The following is a 6,000-nucleotide window of genomic DNA, read 5'->3' as shown; positions in this document are numbered from 1 at the left end:
TGGATCCTTTGAAGTTAATCCATCTTGGTTGCCCAAGTGCATTGAAATCACAAACAACATTGTAGACTTTGTTTCCTACAACTCTCTTTTCAATGAAGCATTGTGCATATGAGTGACCAAATTTCTTGCAATTAACACAATGATTTTCTGGTGTGTGTTGCTGAAACTGATGTGAGTTATATTGCTTGAAATGATTGAAGCTTTGAAATTTTCTGGTTCTTGGAGGAGATGCATTTCTTTTGACAAACTGATTTTTAGTAAAGTTATTCCTCTTTGCAAAGGCATTTTCACCAGAATTTTTTTGAATATTTTTGCCTTTCGAGAATGAGGTTTTGTTGTAAAAAGTTGGTTTCTTGAAAGCAGCCTCATTTTTCAAAATATAACCCAAACCTGGCCGGTTTGAACTCGGTTCAGTTTTTGGTGAAGGGTCAGTTTCACTTATGTATACTTCATCAAATTTTTCTTCAATTGTTGGAGCATTTTCAATACCAGATTTGTTTGGTATGGTTTTGGTATTTGATGAAGAAGCCACAAACTTTATAGAGGAAATATTAGAAAATGCATCTTCCTTGGCTATGTAGCCTAAACCAGATTTTTCAAACAATGGTCTTTGACTTGCAAGTAATTTGTCCAAGTTACTAGAACCTTGAGCAAATTTTGCTAAGTCACCATTCAGCCTTTTAACCATATCATTTAATCTTTTATTTTCAGCAATTAACTCATGTGAAGGATCCACAATGTGCTTTCCTTTTAATTTTTCAAGTTCATATTTTAGAAATCTGTTTTCTTCAATGATGTCTAAAGCACATTCAGTTTCCTTCACTTTTTCTTTTAAAAAGTCATTTTCAGCTCTTAACACATCTCTTTTAGATCTGCATTTATTGTATTTATCAAGCAGTTTTGATGTGTTTAAAGTGAGATAATCAATAATAACATGCAAATCCTCAATGGTCAAATCATAATAGTTTACCTCATCAAGATTGTTGTTTCCAGCCATGAAGCAGTCTTTGTCATCTCCTTCAGATTCTTCTTCTTCATTTGAGTCATTCTCAAGATCCTCCCAAGCTGCCATGAGTACTCTCTTCCTTTCCCTCTTGCCTTTGTCCTCCTTTTTGAGCTTTGGACAGTTTGATTTGAAGTGTCCAGCCTCCTTGCAATGATGGCATGTCACCTTGCTCAAGTCCATCTTTTGCTCCTTTGAACTTGAACCCTTGTATTTGCCCTTGCTTTTCATCATCCTTCTAAATCTCCTAGCAAAAAACAAAAGTTCGTCATCTGAAATACCATCACTAGACTCACTCTCTTTTGGTTCTATTTGTGACTTGAGGGCTATTCCCTTTTTCTTTGAGTCTGTGTTTGTGTGTGTGGCTTCATAGGCAAGGAGTTTTCCTCTCAGCTCATCATAGGTTATGGGACTTATGTTGTTACTCGATGCGTTAGGAGCATTTGTAGACAACAGATGATGGTAATGCATGATCGTATACTGCCCTACATAGATTGTGCCAATTTACTGCATGTTACAAGGTTGAATAATTATTAGTTCAAGTTTAACAAGTCGTTGATCAGTGCATTCATGGAGCGATGACATCTTGAAACTCATACGTTCTATATGCCGTTTGGGGAGTGCACGATAACACTGCAGGATTTGGCATACCAGTTTGGCCTCCCTATTAATGGACATGCAGTGAGCAGGTGTCTGAGCAATTTTGAGCCGTTGATGGAAGGGAGGAAGCCTGTCTGGGTGTGATTTGGAGAGTTATTCGGTGACCTTCTACCAGATGATTGTATTGATGACTTCATGGTTTCTTTTTCCTGGTTCCAGAACAAGTTTAGAGACTTGCCCGCCAATGCATCGGAGGCAACGGTACAGATCTATGCACGAGATTACATTATGATGTTGTTGTCTATGGCGCTCTTTGCAGACAAGTCTAGTGCCAGGGTTCATTTGCGGTGGCTTCCGTATGTTGCGGACCTTGGCGGGCTCCGCAAGTATAACTGCTTGCGATCCGTCGATATCTCTGTTGTTATACATGTGTGCGGTCCGTTGTACTTTCTAACTTCTGAGTAGCCTTTCTTCTGCCGCATAGTCACACGTATTAGCCAGTTATATCCATTTCCAAACTGCACACACTTTCCATGATACTTCAGTTGGTCGGAATCAAACACTTTATATTCTACACCACACGAATATTATAACTCTTAACTGTCAGTACAGCTTTCTTTTTGGTTTCGAACCATTGCCCGATTTCAAACTCGTCCATGCCAATCATACTAGGCCTGTCTCCGTGAATAGTAAGGTGCTGCTGATCTGGAAATGCAGGTTGGTTCAGTGCATCAAGGTCCAAAATTGAAAAGTGTCGAGGGTATTGCTGTGTTTAACTGCTTGTATGGGTTTGTACTCCTCCAGCATGTGTGGTGTCTTCTTCGCCATCGCTTTCATCACCAATAATTGGTGGCTCCGAATCCGACCCATCATCGCCTATTACCTCCGCAAATGGATCTCTCTCTCTTACCTCCATGAATACCGGTGCACCGTCTACTACAGGTGCTGCTCCCATTGCAACTGCGAGCTCTCCAAAGATTCGCCCATCACCCAAGTCATCTGTCGGGATGGGCAAATCAGCCGTAAATGATGATGATGAAACAAAGGGAGTCACCGGTTGCCTAGCTGGAATTAGGGCTGGAAGTGAGCCAAGCTGAGCTGAGTTAGACCAAGCTCAAGCTCGGCTCACAAAAATTGAGCTTGGCTCACGCCTCGACTCATTAACAATCGAGCCTATTTCTTAAGCTCAAGCTCGACTCACCGAAAGCTCACGAGTTGGCTCGAGCTCACGAGCTGACTCAAATAATAGAAATATAAATACATAATCTATAATTCTATATCAATAAATTATAATATATATTTTTTAAAAAATATTTAAAAAGATCAATTTTATATATTGTTATCTATCAATAAATTATAAATTTTTTATTTATGTCCTATATCAAAATTATATGTAAAAAATAAATATAAAATTTTAAATAATTAAGATCATTAATATATATATATATAATCGAGTCAGCTCACGAGCTAATGAACTGAGCTTATCCAAGCTCAAGCTCGGCTCATTTAATTTATGAGCTCAATTCCAAACTCAAGCTTGGCTCACTAGCTCACGAGCTTAGCTTATTGAGCTATTAACGAGTCGAGCTCGAGCTAGTCCATGAGCTGGCTTGACTCACTTCCAACCCTAGCTGGAATGGCGTTAGAACTCCCTTCTATGACAGTAGTGAGTGGATTCGGAGCGGATCCACTATAGCTACCTTCTACATCAACCATTCTGGCGAACAACTCCATAACGCTTAAGTCGAAAAATCTTAATTGGCTGTGAAATATAACTCGCATATCATTGTCGCCAAGCATCTCGTACTTTCCAAAACTTAAGATAACATTGGCTCAATGAGATAGGAATTCGAAAAAATAATTGTTTCACACGTTTCTTTTCACATTTTTCTGCCTTCTGTAATCTACTATTCTGTAATTTCATCAAAGTCGTTGACGGATTTACAAATACATCAATATGCTTTTTATTAGAAAACGTGACACTCTCACTTGTGTTTTCATCAATCTTTTCTCATTGATGAACTAACAAAAATATAGTTTCATTCATCTCTCTCAAAACTCAACAAACTTCAAATGTACTTCGTTTGACACCACACTCGTTTATTTATAGAAAATTTATCATCATAAATTGTTCTAGCCTTCTTAGGGTTACTAATTTTAATGGTAAATCGTTGCTAGATTTTGAGGGTTACTGAAATTGAGCATAAATCGCTCTAAGGTGGTTAGGGTTATGGACTGTATGTAAATCGTGCCACCTAGATGTGTGTCAACTTCAAAACATGTTAGAACCACTAGGTTATGACGATTTATAGTCAGCTTGTAACCCTAGATAGCTTAGCACGATTTACTCCTAATTTTTTAAGCTATACATGCATAAATTGTCTTTGGATGACATGCATAATTAACATATTATATAACCCACATGCTCTTAAAATAATTTATATAATATTAAAAAGAGGTTAAATATATTTTAAAATTTGTTTTAGAAAAATCTAGTAAATTTAACTTCAATTTCATTTATTTAAGTAAAAAATCCTTTGATTTGCTTAGATATTATTCAGTATTGTATTAGAAGTATAAACATTTTGAAAACATAATTAATGGTAGTATGCATCAGGCACGTGTATATATAGTTATAATTTGTTCTTTGGGTTCAATTTAGACCAGCTTTACAAACAAGATATTTCAAATACTTATTATAAGATGACTAAACACCATGTTAATGGTCATATAAACCTAGCTATTCATCTATTACTGTGTAAATGTTTTCAAAATTTTGTGCTTTTTCTTATTGAATTTATATCTTGTATACTTATGTCATGTTACAGCATTGGTACAGAGCATATGAGACTTGCATGTTCAGTTCTCATTAAAGCTTGTGACGAGAAGAATAAAAAAAGGTACATTTTCGCTCTTCGTCACAATTTAGTGTGTATATATATTATACAGTTATATTAGGTGTACAATAAAATTAATCATTAATATAAAATATATGATAAAATATAAAATATATATTAAAAATAAATTAAACATTATAAGTATATAGTGATTAATTTTAGTGTACATGATGTATTTTTATTTTGCTAAAGATCATGCATAAAGCCTTTTGTAATAACATGATAAATAAAATAGTGGTTTACATATATAATTTTAAAATAATTTAATTTTAATGTATTTTAATTTTTCAGTTTTACTCAAAGTCTACTCTGGCTTAAACGTGAATTTAGCAATACTAAGAATAAATTGACGTCTATTATTCAGGTATATTAAATTATTTATTTATTTAAACATGAATTTAATGCTTTGTTTTTTTGTGTTCATTTAACTTTTTAAAAAGAGAATAAATCGTCTTGTATATATTTTTCTGTATGTCTTATATATGATATTTGTCTTAACTATCAAACCTAGCTTATGTACATATATTGTTGTGCTGTTTTAACATGCTTCAGTTACTCTAAATTACAGATGGAGAAAAGGATTAGAAGACTTAAAGAAAAGAGATTAAGATCACTAAACTAGAGTTTATGTGCAGTTGACTAATGTTAAGTTCTCCTCTTTTTGAATCACATGAATTCTGGTTTTGAGAAGCTTACTGGTTTGAGTGTCTGATTTATTTGAATCATTGGATGAGCTCAAAGAAATATGATCCTTTCTTTGCTATTTATTTTTTCTTTGGATATGTGTGTTAGTAACTTTTTCATATGATTGTAGTTGTGTTGCAAATATACAAAACTAAACGAAGGAGAATATTTGATTACAGAGCCGCATAGAGTCATAAGTTGAGTTAATGTTTAATTGAATATAACATTACTCTAACTATCTCAGTTTGTGAAAACTCATTCATCTACTTAAATATATTTCGTGAATTCAAATTTTGTTCCATATATAATAATTTATTAGTCAATAATTTATTAATTTTAATAAGTCAGATTAAAAAATATGATAAAAAATAAAAAAATATTTAATAGAAATGTGCACTCACTTTAGTGCATTATCAAATTTACGTTTGTTGTTGCCGATTTTTTTTAATAAAAGAAATTCTGATTTAATAGGGCAAACTCCACCATATACGAATTAAATTCAACTCAAAATTATGCATTTGCAAGTATATATAATATTTATTAAATTTAACATGGTCATATATTTTTTGTAAATCTACAAAATTATATATAGAAATTATATCCATACACAGCTTGATTCGATTTATGCTAATTTATTTTAGATTAATTTAGAGCCTGATTTAATTTAAATTTTTAAAATATAGCCAAAGAAATATTAGAATTAAATTAGGTCTAAAAAAACTTGAGTGGATTCGGCCCATGTATATTTATCTTTTTTTTTTTTATTATTTTAAATTAGAAGTGAGACTCCAAAACTTTTAGATGAGGATGGAAAGA

Source organism: Arachis hypogaea, chromosome 18 (assembly GCF_003086295.3).
Source record: "Arachis hypogaea cultivar Tifrunner chromosome 18, arahy.Tifrunner.gnm2.J5K5, whole genome shotgun sequence".
NCBI lineage: Eukaryota > Viridiplantae > Streptophyta > Magnoliopsida > Fabales > Fabaceae > Arachis > Arachis hypogaea.
Note: the sequence above shows the minus strand (reverse complement) of the source record.